At 39.7% G+C, this 16,003-nt stretch overlaps 2 long non-coding RNA genes across 2 annotated transcripts in view; both read right to left on the bottom strand.

The window, feature by feature from the left end:
* LOC138176539 (uncharacterized) overlaps nt 1-16,003 on the bottom strand; it is a 100,340-nt gene that overhangs the window by 16,618 nt on the left and 67,719 nt on the right. The window lies entirely within an intron of this gene.
* Nucleotides 2,077-6,874, bottom strand: LOC138176538 (uncharacterized). The gene is made up of 2 exons (XR_011172327.1): nt 6,591-6,874; nt 2,077-2,363 (listed from the first exon to the last, which is right to left on the bottom strand). It is a non-coding gene; the product is annotated as an uncharacterized lncRNA (long non-coding RNA).

Below are 16,003 nucleotides of genomic sequence, written 5' to 3' on the forward strand. Positions count from 1 at the left end.
TTATGGAACACTTATGTCAAAGGAAATATCTAATCATTCTGGTTATTAAGTAATTACATCTGAACAACTTGTTGAGTATTTATTTGTTAACAACTACCGTGTTTCCCCGATAATAAGACGCTGTCTTATTAATTTTTTTGGACAGAAAAACACCAGAGAGCTTATTTTCAGTGGAGGGCTTATTTTAATGAACATTGACAGCAATTTTAATAAACAGGTAAATGTGAACAAAAAAATGTACCTTTATTCAATAACAAATTCAATAAAGAACAGGATGATGCGCTCACTGCTGCAGCTCTGATTGGATGCAGCTCAGAGCGTGGCGTGTGTTTTGGGGGGGGGACGGTGCATACAGAGGGTAGCGTGTAGCGCAGGGGATCACCTTCACTACAGTAGCAATCTCAATAGGGCTTATTTTTGGGGGAGGGCTTATTTTAGAGGAATCTTACACAGTAAGGGGAGGGCTTATTTTCAGGATAGGTCTTATTATCGGGGAAACACGGTAGTAGCCATTTGAAAGAAATGATGCACAGAAATTGAAAAAAAAATTTTAATTTCATTCATAAGTAACCACAGCGACTTTCTAATGTGAGGTGTATTTCTGTTGGGTACTTCACAGCTTCTCAAATGCTTGTTTCAGATTGGACACTACCACCCTAATTTCCTTCTCCTCATTGATTTTAATATAGTACTTTCTTGTTTTTAATTACAAAATTGCAAAAAAAAAAAACAACCTCTTAAAAATATGAACTCACAAATTTAATTAGGATTGGCTTAGCTTTAGTACTTAGCAAGGTGTTATGTTCCTCCACCGTGTTTCTCTTGAAAATATAAACTATTTCATGGTGTCCCCTGCTGTGCCCAGTTTGGTAACCATAGTTGTACAATTATGTCTCTTGGATTTGGCAGCTTTCTATTGACTTCATCCTCTTCATTTGCGAAAGGGGGAAAAGTCCTGACCCTCCTCACTTCACCTAAGAAATTCTCATGTTTGTTAAATATTTTAAATGTAAGAATAAAAGAGATAGTACACACACACACACACACACACACTCACACACACATACATACATACATACACACACAGATTTTTGCTCTAGAAACCATTAATTATTCTTACCTTCTACTTCTAATTCTAAATGCTTCAATGAGCCTATGAAAAAGGCAAGCAGTGCAGTGGAAGGCACCCAATGGGCTCTGGAGCCACAGAACTAAAGTTCAAACCCAGCCTCTGCTATTTTCACACCTTTGTGATGTTAGGAAAGTCACTTCTCATTGGCCTTAGGTTTCCTTCTCTGTAAAACGAGGGGTTTGGAACAGATGATCTCGGAGGGTTCTTCCAGCTCTAAATCTATAATCTTATAGAGTTCTTATTTATCCTTCTCCCAGGAGAGTATTAGCTCTTTAAAGTGAGAGATGGTTTTGTGTTTGTCTTTGAATCCCCATTGCCTTGCAGTGTCTGATAAATAATGCGAGCTTAAGAAATGTTAGTGGAGGGGGCGGCCAGGTAGCACAGCGAGTAAGAGCACCGGCTCCAGTGTTGAGAAGACCTGGAGATCGAATCCCAGGCTCAGACACTTAGCACCCACCCAGAAACACCTGGCTGTGTAACCTTGAGCAAGTTACTTAACCCCAATTGCTTAGGGGCGGCCAGGTGGCTCAGCAAGTGAGAGCACCGGCCCCAGTGTCGGGAGGACCTAGAGATCAAATCTGGGCTCAGATACTTAGCACCACACCCAGAAATAACTGGCCATGTAAACTTGAGCAAGTTCCTTAACCCCGATTGCTTTAAATAAAAAAAAAATGTTAGTGGAATTATGTTATATTGAATTGTATTCTATAATCTGAATATAAGAGCCCAAGTGACCGTAATTCTGCCCACCAAAGCCATCTGTAGGTCGTAAGGAGAGGGAGGGCATCTGACTTCCCCTCTGAGCAGAAGAGTAAACAATATTTTCTGCTACTTCAGAGCCCACAATGTTCATGTCTCATGATTCTAGAACATGCTTTAAAGAAAATGTCTTGTTAGTAGCTTAAAGACTTTGACATCAGGCTAAAAAATATACAACTCTGGGATACTAATGCCAACTTTCTGCTTTATTCTTCTTAATCAATGGGATTGAGAATGCATTTGGTTACACATTATTGAACAGTTATGGAAAAGAGGCTGATTACAGGCCAAAAGATTGATATCTTCATGAAACACATTTCCTAAAAGTATTCAGCTGTACTATTTTTCTGACTGCAGCAAGATTTCGAGAAGCCACAGAAATCCACCAATTTTTCGTTTCTTCTGCAGTACCACCTTCGGCAGATGCCATTTTTCTGTTGACAACGAGCTTCTACCTCCTTCTTGAGTTGATCTGCAAATACAACCCCAATGAAATAGAGCATTTCCAAACACAGATATCACATGAAGACGTTTATTTAATATTTTCTATGGATTGAAAACCCTGGATAATGCTAAGTAAGACATACCTGGTTTCCTAAGTCATGTAAGAACCTTCCTGGGTTTGTAAGGCAATGGCCCTTCAGCTCCTTACCAGCTCTGACCAATGGGTCACCACCGCAGCTTCAAATAAAGGCAGCATTAAGCCTCTTCTTGAAGATCCAGTGTGACCAGCCATCCTTCTGATCTCTGACACACCCCACTAGTACTTAAAGGTGGATTTCTACTGCAACCTCATCTTGGGCTCACTTTGATTTGGGTTTTACTTGCCTGTTTATGTGCTGATTTCTTATTGCATTCACAAGTCCATATAGATAAAAAGCTAGAAGAGACCTTATAGTCTACCTAATTTAGCTTCCTCATTTGATAGATCAGAAATTTGAGGTCTAGAAGAGTTAAGTGACTTGCCCAAGGTCACACAGGTAATCAATATCAAAACTAAAATTTGAACCCTGGTCAGCTTCTTAAAGTTCAAGATGTACCACACAATTCTGGACGGTCCTTCCTACACCTTCTTGGCCCACTTCATCTCTCCCTTAAGACAGACTTCTTTAGTTATCCTGTGGTTGAAGCCTAGATCATCCTTTTAAAATCCCATCTCTGGGCTCCCATTCCTGGATTCCTTTAGGCTATTATAGCTGGTATCTATACAGTGCTTAAGGTTTGTAAAATATTTTGTGTGTGTATTCTCACTTGATCTTCACAGCAACCCTATTTTGTAGGGGCTATTGTTATTCCCACTTAATAGAGGAGCAAACTGAGGCTCACAGCTAGTTGAGTGACTTACCCAGGCTAACACAGCTAGCCCAAAGCAGGATTCGAATTCAGATATTTCTGGTGCCAAGTCTAGCACTTTGTCCGCTGTCCCACTCCTCTGACTCTAGCTACGTATCCGTATGATTCTTCCTTTCCTTGCTATTCTCAGAGCAACACTATTGCTTCCATAAGGAACAAATGAAAAAACATTTGTCTAATACTTACTGCATGTCATATGCTGTGCAAAGTGCTTTACAGATATCTCATTGGATTCTCACAATTACCTTGTCAGGTAGTAACCCTGCTAATATTGTCCCCATTTTAATGTTGAGGAAACTGAGGGGGAGAGAGCTGAAGTGACTTGCCCAGTGTCTAGAGGCAGGATTTGTGCTCAGGTCTTCCTGACTTCAGGCCCAAGGCTCTTTCTGCTATGCTACCTAGCTTCCATAGCTTCATAGACTGTCAGGGCTGAAAGAGACCCTAAAGATTATCCTAATCTCTTCATTTCACAGAGGAGGAAACTGAAGTCCAAGAAGAGAAAGGGCCTGCTCCTGACCTTGCAGGAAGTAAGTCATAGAGCAGAGACTGGAACCCAAGTGTCCTGCTCTCCCCTCAGCACAACTGCCACTATACCACCTGATACCTATCTCCTTTAGGGTCTGTTAAAGACAAATATTTTCCTTTATCTCCTTGCTACTTTAATTGCCAACAGAAAAATTTCTGCAGCTCACCAGTTATTCATCTACTCTCTCTACTCCTGTCCTTTGCAATTAGTTCAGGTAAATGGCTAACTGATGGCACAGGGTGAGATATTCCAGAGACAAACTCCTTGAAGTCACAGCATATCAGTTCTATTCAGTCATCTCTTAAAAGTCCTATGTTTGCCTGCTGTTACTGTTGACTTTTCTTGTTGCTGAAATGAACTGAGTTTTTCTACAACCACATCTTGAGAAATCACCTCCTCCTTTGTCTTCACCCAAGCAAAGTGAACATGTATATAGTTGGGGTCCCAGAGGAAGCCAAACACAAGGTCATAGACAAGAATAAGGATAGCCTGATTTTTGGAGAGAGCAGGGAAAAAAAAGAGTTAAATGGAAACATGTTTTCTTCAGAAATTCTCTTCTTCAGCCCCCAAAGTTCTAATAGTCTGTTTAATTCTAGTTGGGGCAGTTGAGAATTCAGGGCTGGTCAGGCATTAGGACCTAGAAACAGAGATTAACCTGAAGAGGCTCCTGCCAATCCCTTCAGTATCCTTTAGGGGACATTGGTTATTTAGCATATACATTGTCAATGATTAAACACTGTATGACATAAGGAGTTCCCTAGGGAAGGACTGGCCTATTCTGGGCCCATGATTCACGATAACCTACTTCACATGGCTCAGTTTACTCTCAGCCACACTTCTCCACACAAAGAAAAGAAGAAATCTGGGGAAAAAAAAGAAACCTAGAAAGATTTCTGATGGGTTTGGAAGGGCCTCCATGCTAATCAGGCTAAGAATGAACTTCTCTCTGAAACTCCCAATACCCAAAGTCATTCAATTTGTAACTTTAGAGAGATTCTTAGAGCACTGAGAGATAAAGTCACTTGTTCAGGGTCATACAGTGAATACATGTCAGAGGCAGGATTTAAATAAAGTTCTACCTGGCTTTGAAGGAAGAACTCTATCTGCTAAGCCAAATCCTGTCTATGGCTGTGAAATGGAGATAATTATAGTACTTATCTCAAAAGGTTTTTGTGAGGATCAAGTGAGATAAATCAAGGTATAGCTCTTTGCAAACCTTAAATCACTATAGAAATCTGAGTTATTAAGGGAATGAGTAGCATGGCAGTATGGGAAGGAAGGTCTCAGCTTGATTCTATCCAGTGAGGAAGCTGGCTTCTAAATCCCTCTGATTCTGAAACTATCCCAACAAAAGTTAAGATTTAAAAACATTTTTATATTATATCATAATGTAATAAATATATGATATGATAATAAAATATTATAATAATATTATATGATATATGGCTACATTATAATAAAAATTCTCCCAAGTCACTCTACCTGACCTTGCCCAAAGTCTTTACTTGAAATTACCTCATACATTTTGGGTACTCCAGAGATGTTAAATTTACTTAAACTGAACTGAATTTGTTCAATTCTGTCTGCCCTTCTCTATTTTCCCAAAGAGTTCCCTTCTAGTTTCCTCTATTTGTTGTCCAAACTCCTACTTTATGCTGATCTACCACTCCAATACAATATATAGTTCTTTTTTTTCAACATTGTCAGTTAATAGACATTTATTAAGCACCCAGTATTGTCTCAGGCATTGTGTTAAGTGCTAGGGATACAAAGAAAGTCAAAAGATAGTCTCTGCCCTGCAGGAGCTCAGAGTCTAATAGGTGAGATGACCTGTGAGCAGCTATGTACAAACAAGCTATATACAAGATAAATTTATAGAAGGAAGGTACTAGAATGACAGGAGATTGATTGGGAAATACTTCCTGTAGAAGGTGGGATTTAACTTGACACTTAAAAGAAGTCAAAGAATCCAGGAGGCATAGCCATCCATGAAGAGGAGAGAGAGTATTCCAAGTATAGGGGATAGTCAGGAAAAATATTTGGAGTTGGGAGATAGAATATCTTGTTTGATGACTAGAAAGGAGACTGGTATCACTGACATGAATGTAGGCAGTGGAGGGAGGAAGAGGTAAGGTATGAGAATACTGGAAAGGTGAAGCATATGTGTGTCATGGGGTGGTGTTCTGCTGTGAAGGGCTTCAAAAGCTAAGTAGTGTATTTTGTATATCATCCTGAAGGTGGTAGGGAGCCACTGGAGTTTATTGAGTAGGGTTAGGGTGACATGGTTCGATCTGGTTTTCCAGAAAAATTTTTTTCCAGAAATAATTTCTTTGATTGGTGAGTGGAAGATGGACTGGAGTGAAGAAAGATTTGTGGTAGGCAGATCAAACAGAAGTCTATTACTATAGTCTAAGCAAGAGGAAATGAAGGCCTATACCAGGGGCTGTTTTTGAGAGCTGTTACACGGGTGAAATCAACAGTCCTTGACAATATACTGAATATAGGTGTTAAGAGATAGTAAGGAATTGAGGGTGACACCCAAGGTGAGAACTTGAGGGTCCTGGGAAGATGCTGGTGCCCTCAGCAATAATAGGGAAATTTGGAAAAGGGGAGGCTTTAAGCAGAAAATAATGAGTTTAGATTTTGGACCTGGCACTTCCTAATTTCATTGGAGGGTCAGAACCACCATTTGGGAAAATGCTGCATTGGACTGTATTTCCCTAGAATTTCTCCCAAATTGGAGACAGAAAAGTCTAATCCTCATTTTGGGGAATACTAAATTGAAACCCCTAGAATAGCTATGGAACTGTTATGTCTTACCTGTCTCATTTCTTTTCCCAGGTCTCAAAGGCCACCAGAAGTTAGCTTTCTCCATTTCTCCATCCACAAGTGGGAAATCATCTGTTTGTTCTGCTTCATCATGAGAGAGGGTCTGAACAGCCACAAAGAACACCGCAAAGAGAAGGCAGAAGGCTTTCATGCTGAAGGGTTGGCTAGTTTGCAAGGGTCACAGAAAGAGAAGACACAGACAAACCCAACTGTGGTCCTCTGGGGAAGGGAGCTCTATTTATAAAGCTTTACCTGGTGCCTAAGGGCACAGAGTCAGGAATAAAAGGGAAGCCTCCAATTATGGGTTTATAACTTTTTAAAAAAACTTCTCCTTTGATGTTTTTCTGAACTTTGATGTTTCTCTGGTGACCTTTCCCAGCTGTTAATTCAGCATCTCATTGTCATAGCCCTATGATCCCCATCTGTCTCCTGATTAGCCTTTTACTGGCATTCTATCAGGGGGAGAAAGCCACATTTTCTGTCATTTTATTTTTTGTTTTGTTTTGAGACTGTCTCCCTATCTCATTCAGGCAGGAAGAGCATCAGTCATTTAAAGCCTATTACAATACTGATCAGCACAGATGCTTTGAAATGTTTCATTTGTCTCATCTGGATTGGTTTGCCCCTTTGTCATGGCCCTCTATGCCCAGGGGACTTACCCTGTTAGTGCTGGATTCAGTGTGCACACCCAATCAGGTTTAACCCCAATGAAGCTCAGAATTCCAAACCTCATGTAGACCTCCATTCTAAATCCTCTCCAGCACCAGGGACTACAGGTGTGGACCACCTCCACAGATGTCTGTTTTTGCCTTTTTTTGGGGGGGCAGGAGGCAAGGGAATTGGGATGAAGTGACTTGCCCAAGGTCACACAACTAGTGTCAAGTGTCTGAGGCCAGGTTTGAACTCAGGTCCTCCTGACTCCAGGGCTGGTGCTATATTCATTGTGCCATCTAGCTGCCCCTTATTCTTGCCTTTTAAAACAAGCATCTTTTTGTCCTCAAAAAAATGACTCAGCAGCAGTTATGATGGAAACAATAATAGTTTGATGCTATTTTTCAGGTAATGAAAAACCTGTCTCCTAATACCTACTTTGACAAACCACGCTTTGGCTGGTGTGGTTAGCCACCTTCAATGTTACCATCCTTGGATTCAGGGCCAATTAAAATTCTGGCTGTCAGGACCCGAGCCCTTATTAAGGCGAATTTCCTAATCTCCTGCCCCCTCCTGAAAGATCGCTCAGGACAGTGAGACAAACTCTGAGTGCCACGGTAACTGCCAAGTTGCAGGATATGAGTGACAGAGGCACAAGGGAGTCCTAAATTCATGGGTCCATGGAGCAGACAAGAGCCTGGCATTTTCAACCATTATTTATTAGTTCTCTTGAATGGTAGGGAAAACACACATGTGCATGTGCACACGCACACACACACACACACACACACAACCCAGAAGAAAGAATCAAGGAGTTCGGATTCTAGGCTCAGATTTTCTATTTGCTCATTGTGTGACCATTGGTAAGATTCTTCCCCACTCTGGGCCTCAGATTCCTCATCTCTAAAATGGGGATAATGATCCTTGCCCTGTCTCTCTCACAAATCCAGTAATGTATAGCAAAGCACTTTATTAGCAGTAAGTCACTGAACAAATGCAGAGTCATTATGTTTATTATTCCTATAAGAAATAGTAAGACACTGGTAGAGAGATAGGAAGCTTCAAGTTTCAGGCAAGTCATATCACTGCCATTACTGTGAACACCACTTCACCTCAGTCCCTACAGACAAGGTCCCTGGAAATACTCATGGCCCCTATTTCCAGATTGGCCCCTACAGCCTTCATTTATGGAAGTTACTCCTATGACAGCTTCCTATTCAGGTGCTATAGCCCTGACCTTCTCAGCAGCCATAGTTACTAAAGATCAAGAAAAGAAAGTTGTCACCACCTCAATCTTTTATATTGCCAAATGGCTTAACATCAGAAATAGCAACAGTTTTATTAGAGTTAATTCCATTAAAGAAATTGCCTGACCATCCTCTTTGCCACAGCACCATAAGAACCAAGGATCCTTTTCATGCTTAGCTGCTGAAACTCCTATATGTTGTTTCCTTCATTAGAAAGTGAGTTCCTTGTGAACAAGCACCTGTCTTCACTTTTCTATTTGTATCCCCAGCACCATTATATGTCTTGCATACTGTTTATTTTTCAGTTGTTTAGTCATGACCTCATGGACATGACCCTGGGGACAAATTTGGTGGGATTTTCTTGGCAAAGATACTGAAGTGGTTTACTATTTTCTTTTCCAGTGTGTCCCCATTTTACAGATGAAGAACTGAGGTAATAGGCATTAAGTGATTTGCCCAGGGTTACATAGCTAGTAAGTATCTGAGGCCAGATTTGTACTCAGATCTTCCTGACTCCACGCCTGGTGCTCTATCCCCTGCCCTACCTAACTGTCAATTTGCACATAATAATTATTTAATAGATAACTTTCCTTCCTTCTCTCCTTCCCTTCTTCCTTCTTTCCTTGTTTCCTTCCTCTCCATGCGTCACAATACCACATAACATGCCAAACAGGACAATCTATGCATAGATTGCATATCTAACCACCCAAGAAGAATATAAACTCCTTAACAAAGGGACCATTTGGACTTCTGTAACCCTAGTGTTCCACATAATGCCTTGCACATAGTACGTGTAGGGAGACAATGATTTCTTTTCACTTGCCAAAATACACATCAACACAGCAGTGTTTTACTTTTGACAGAAATACATAATACAGGCAAGAGTACAGGCTAGGTGGGTGAAGAACAATGAAATTGCCTTCTTAGTTTACTTTTTTATCTGACTTATCCTAAGAAAACCCTTTTAATAAGAGTTCTCTGGAATTTAACCCTATATGAAATAATTGTTTGGAAATGGGAACTCTAGTCTCTGTCCAAACATAGGGGTGAAAAGGAAAAGACAATGTTATGCTAGTGACACTCTCCAGCTTTTGTTAGCTGAGTGAGGTTACTGACTAAATAGCTGCCCAAAACAAAAAGGAGATCCAACTATCACACTCTAGCTAACTGGAACTGAGATGGCCAGCAGGTGTCTCTAAAGAGTTGAAACTCAGAAGGGGTAACCAGGAACAACAGCAAAGGTGATGATATACCCAGCTACACTGGCATACCCAGGATGGTTGCTAACACAGGTTCTTTGCTAGGAAAGATAGCTGTTTAAGGAGTCAACAATATTTTTCTTTTTTTTTTTCTTTTTGGGAGGGCAATTGAGGTTAAGTGACTTGTCCAAGGCCATATGGCTAATAAGTGTTAAGTGTCTGAGGCCAGATTTGAACTCAGGTCCTCCTGACTTCAGGGCCTGTGCTCTGTTCACTTAGCCATCTAGCTGCCCCTCAATAATCTTTTAATTACATTCACTAGTTCAGGGGAAAAGTCAGCACCCTGAACTTCAGAAAAAATATAAACAGAGAAATAAAGACCAACAGACAGGGCTCTGACTACCTGAATCAACTATATACTTTACATACATCCCTGGATGGAGAGAACCTTTGTGTCTGAGCAGTTGGGGAACTCTAAACATATAGCCACTCAGAATCTTGACCAGGTAATCACAAGATCCTTCTCATAAGCAAGCCCCCAAAACAAAATACCAACTCAGAGTATATATACACTTCTCAGAGCGGGAAGGCATCACAATCCTCCTGACTCATTGCCTAATTAGAAATTAGCAAAAGCTATGAAAGCCTTTTTGCAAGTAAGCCTCCCGTAAGCCTTCCCTTAATGGGCTCCACGTGGGGACTATTCTATATCTCATTAACATTAAATACAGGAGGAGGAGGCCCCCAGGTCCTACACAGGTACTTAATAAATATTTGTTTAATTTAATTGAAGTGGACTGACTAAATTACCACACACTAATTTACTACTGTTTTACTTAGTTTGGAGTTTTTCAATACTACTTTTTTGATACAGTCTGGCTGGTGTACAAATGTGGCAGTTGGTACCCAGTTTTCTGATTGATGTAAAGATTATCTCAATTTTCTTGTGATGGGGAAGAGTAAAAGATGGGATCCCCTTGAAACAAATTACAGATCTCCTTGAACTATAGAGAGACTGGGAAAAAATAAAATCACTAGGCATGAATTTAAGAGATATGTTTGAGTATTCACTTTGCTGCTTACCAAGTTCATGACTAGGTAAATCATTTCACTCCTTTAAATTTCAGCTTCCTCCTGTGGGAAATATAGACAAATAAACTTACCTCCCTTATGAGGTTGTTGAGGTAGAGAAGGAATGGTTAGAAAACCATAAGCTGCTATGGAAATGGAAATTCTGATTATGCCATGAATAGTCTGAAAAAAGAGAGACATGCTTTCCTGTTCTTATTTGCAGGGTTTGGGTCAGCTCCAGTTGAATTGGTTCTTACCTAGGTAAAACCTTTAAAAAGACCAGTTGTGTCTCCAGGTCATCAAAAAATATTCTGGACCAAATATTAAGAAATCTTGACTCTAAGGACAGCTAGGTGATGCAGTGAATAGAACACCGGCCCTAGAGTCAGGAGGACCTGAGTTCAAATTTGGCCCGAGACACTTAACTCACACACACACACACACACACACACACACACACACAACTAGCTGTGTGACCTTGGGCAAGTTTCTTAACCCCAATTGCCTTACCTTCTCCCCTCCAAAAAAAAAAAAGAAATCCAGAATCTAATTCTGACTCCATTTATATTTCTTCTTCCATTTCCATTTTATTTATATCTCTTTCCATTTCTGACTCATTTTGTTACCTTGGGTCAGTCATTTCATCTCTACCAATCTGTATTTCTTCATCTGTAGAATGATGGAGTTAAACAAAGACTTAGACTTTTGTGATAATTTTGTAATGAATAAAGTCATGCCAGAATGGAATGAACTATCCTGGAGGGTAGGAGACAATAGAAAGTTCCCTGTTACCAGTGGTGTCTACAAAGAGGCTAGAAGATTGGTTGTCAGAGATGTTAAAGACAGTATTATTGAAGTGCTAGTTGACTGGGTCATAGGTTCTAGCTGACAATATCCAAGACTAAAATATCTCTGAGTTTTCTCCAGGTTCTAAGAATACATCAAACTACGAACTCTTGGATCCATGGGTGACTGTGTCTTGGAGATAAGTGCTCAAGAATGTCAAAGATTCTTTGGGGCAAAAGAGTGGGGATAGGTGTGTCAAATGGGGCATCTTAATTTTTTATTCTTTTCTTCATTGACCTTTCATTATTGCCACATCTTTTCTAGGGCTGTTAATTGCCATTAGAAGTCTGCCTAATTCACATACCATCCTCTGACAGTATGGGAGGCCTTTATTATTGTTATTTTTCTGATGATTTATCACAGCATCAGTGAACCAAGTTTATTACAGTTAGGTCCCAACTACTATGAAAAATAATGAATCCTCTGAAGTGACTGTATAATTTCACACTGCATATTTCCATCAGAATGGAACAAATAACCATATTTTATATAACTTACTATATACAGTACAAATTTGAATAAATGCCACTACTTTAGGGGGTTCATTATTTGCATTGACCAGAACCTAGGTATATATTTCAAAGTCTAATTTTAGTGTATGCACTAGAAACATGTAAGTCTTTCAGATAGTATTTTGTTCTTTTTAATTTAAATGCTTTTTTGTTATGGAACACACAGATGTGTGTGTATGTGTGTATGTGTGTGTGTGTGTGTGTGTGTGTGTGTGTGTGTGTGTGTGTGTGAAATGGTGGCCTTCTCTAGTGTGGAGAGGGGAGGGAGACAGTTTGAAACATCATGTAACAGCAACAAAAAGAAGCAAATGCTTTTAAACTGTCAACAGACAATAAGCACAGTGAAATTTTTTATTCTCTATACCTTTCAGTCATTGTCCGGTGGTAAAGATGTGAACTACAATATAATATTACTTTCGAAACTGGCTGCACTGCCCTTTCTATTCTCATCAAGAATATCTGTCAGTCAACAAGCCTTTATTAAGTACTTAATATGTAGTAGAAATTTGGCTAAGCACGGAGAAGACAGATAAAGACAAAAATAGTCTCCGTCTTCAAGGAGCTTACATTCCCACCGGGGTGATAATATATAAGTAACTAGGTGCATATAACATATATACAGGGAGAATGATAGGTAATCTCAGAGGGAAGGCCCTAGCAGTGGGGGGGGGGAGATCTGGAAAGGCTTCTAGAAGAAAGTAGAATTTGAACTGAGTCTTAAAGAAAGCCAGGAAAACTAAGAAGTAGCGGTGAGGGGGGCAAAAGCATTCTCAGCATAGGCGGAGGCCTGCAGAAGCTCAGAGATGGTAGGAGCATTTTATGTGAATAACGGTACATAGGATATTTTAGTTGGATCACAGAGTTTGAGGAAGTCAAATTTAAGAAGACTGGAAAGGTAGGAAGGGGTTAGATTTTGAACAGCTTTAGATGCCAAACAGATGGCTTTAAATTTTATTCTGGAGGCAATAGGGAGCACTGGAGTTTATAGGAGAGTGAACTTATCAGATTTATACCTGAAAGAAATAACTTTGGCATCTGAGTGGAGAATTGATTGGAATATGGGGATATACTTGAGGCCAGAAGCCCAATTAAGAGGCGATTGCCATAATTCAAGTGAGAGGAAATCAGGCCATAAAGTAGAGTCATGTCTGAGTAGAGAGAAAGAGATGTATATGAAATACGTCAAAGGTAGCAACAAAATTTGGCAAAGGATTGGATATGTGGGATGTTTTTTATGTATGTATAGCTTATTCTCATAAAAATATTATATGATTGGGAAAGTAGGCATAGGAATTGCTAGCTATTGATACTCTCAATCTAGATGGCCTCTTGTCATGTATACTTGTCCTCAGTTTGATAGCCACCCTGCACTGGTATCCTCTACCCTCAACCCTTTTCTAGTTTTGGAATCAATCAAGTCAGTGCTACTGTTGATAAAGAGAAAGGTGTGTGAATCTACTATTTCACTCACTGTACCTATAGCTTTCCAAAGCAAAATGCCACTTTCTGGCTACTACTATATTTGTTATCTCCTATATTTGCTAACCTCCTTGATGACAGGGGCTAGCCCTTCTTAAACATTTTTGTTCCCAGAGCTTAACATAGTGTTTGATACTTAGGAAGCATTAATAAATGTTTTTCATTCATTCATTAATTCATTATTCATCAAGTGAAAAGGTACTAAGGACTGAAAGTTGATGAAAATGGAATGGAGGTACTGTTAAACAGGGAAGCAGCTTGGACAAAGACCACAGGCTATGAATTCTCTTTGAAGTGACTTTTCTCTGGCTTCTTCCCCTTCACTAGGAGGCTTCCATATGGCTAGTTGACAGATCAATTAATTTTATATTTATCCACATCCTGGGCAGTGTTATTTAGAATATACTAAATACACAGTCCCAGCCTTCAACAAGAGTACTCCTGTTTCCCAGATGTCTAAATATTGACCAAGTTGGTAAAAATGCAGGGAAACAACAGAGGGGACTGCCAACTTGTGGCAATGGAATCCATGGATGATGTAAGGCTTAACTGGAACCATCTTATTTAATGGTTGCAATACTTCCTAGCTCTGTGACCACAGGTAAGTCACTTTGTTCCTCTTAACCTGTTTCCTCATATGAACTCATATGAGAAACATATGAATTGTTTAAACAATACTTGCAATTTTCAACCAAATATTAATCCTTAAATTGAAATGGAAAGTTGAGTTAAGGTACTATTTTCTTCTCTGATCCACAAGGCTCCCCAGATGACCCCCCCCCCAAAAAAAAGGACCCTCATTTTCAAAGTCTCATACTGATACTCCTCTTCCATGTTGTTATGTCTGTAAATGTCTTCTAGCACATGAAGGCAAAAATCAAGTATAGTAACACTTTAGTTATCCAAAAGGTCATTCATCTAGCTACTTAAGCTATACATCACCCTGGCAGGAACCATAAAGGAAATTAAAGACACCTCTTTTTAACCACTACAGTCTCACTAAATCTATATTCTAAAGGCAATGCTCTCTGTTCATAGGAAAACCCTTCTCAGAGACACATTTTTATCAATAATAATAGCATTTATACAGCAGTTTAAGATTTGCAAAGTACTTTGCAAATGTTATTTCATTTTATTCTCAGAACAACCCTAGGGGGTAGGTGCTACTATCTCCATTTTACACATGAGGAAACCTAAGCAGATAGAGGTTAAGAGACTTGCTTACAGTTACCTAACTAGTAAGCACCTGAGGCCTTATTTGAACTCAGGTCATCATGATTCCAAGACCAAGGCTCCATCCACTGTATTACTTAGCTGCCTTTAATTTTCTCCATATAACATCCAGTTATCATCCAGTTGCCTACAGAATTGGCATTCAAAAAGAAGATGGAGGAGGCACAGAAAGGAGAGTAGTAGAAGTTAGCACAGGGGTAGCTGAAAAAAATGACTGTCAACAAACTACCTGATAGCAAGAAAAGATCATGTAAGGGAAGAGGTAGCCATCCTGTAGTGGGTAAAGAGTTGGTCTCAAGGCCAGGATGACCAGTGTTCAAGTCTTGATTCTTATACTTACATACTTGCTGTATGACCCAGTTATGTTGCTTAACCTATACATATCTTTTTTTTTTTTAAGCAATTGGGGTTAACTTGCTCAAGGTTACATGGCCAGTTATTTCTGGGTGTGGTGCTAAGTATCTGAGCCTGGATTCAATCCCAGGTCATCCCGACACTGGGGCCAGTGCTCTTACTTGCTGTGCTACCTGGCCGCCCCTATACATATCTTTAAAGTCATTTTTTTACATGAATTGGAGGAGATGGAAGCAGGAGCAGGACAGAAGTCCTGTTTCTACTCTGCCATCTTGACTCTGTCCCCTAACCTATACATATCTTAAGACTATAGGATGGAGAACAAGTCTGTATGAGCAAACAATATCAATTTCCTCACCAGTAATTTCCTACATGAATCATATGTGGGTCCATTAAAAAAATTTAAAAATAAAACCAATACAATACAAAACAATATATTGTTGTTATGGATACAAAGGCAAACTTGAAGACATTCCTGCCTTCAGGAACATATGTTCTGGTGAAATTCCATTAAAACTGTCACAAGAACCTACAAAGAACAATAGCTTGAATTCAGTGAGTGTTAATATAAATAGCCCCACATACTTGAATCAGTTCAGAAGTCTCCTTTTTACTCAGGCCCCCGTTTAACAGTAGAGTAACCCCCTTTTTCCTTGAGAACTTTGGCTTCTTTATTTAGAAAAGAAGACACCCCTTGATGTCTCTTTTCTCCTTTACTCCATATCTCAACCTCAAACTACATCATTACAACTTTGTTCTCCTTTCTTCCATTTTCTTTCTCTGAAGTGTTCCATTCTGATGGAAGTTATAGT

The sequence above is a fragment of the Petaurus breviceps genome, unplaced genomic scaffold, assembly GCF_028583685.1.
Source record: "Petaurus breviceps papuanus isolate PSGF00001 unplaced genomic scaffold, PetGlider_PUasm1.0 89893, whole genome shotgun sequence".
Lineage (NCBI taxonomy): Eukaryota > Metazoa > Chordata > Mammalia > Diprotodontia > Petauridae > Petaurus > Petaurus breviceps.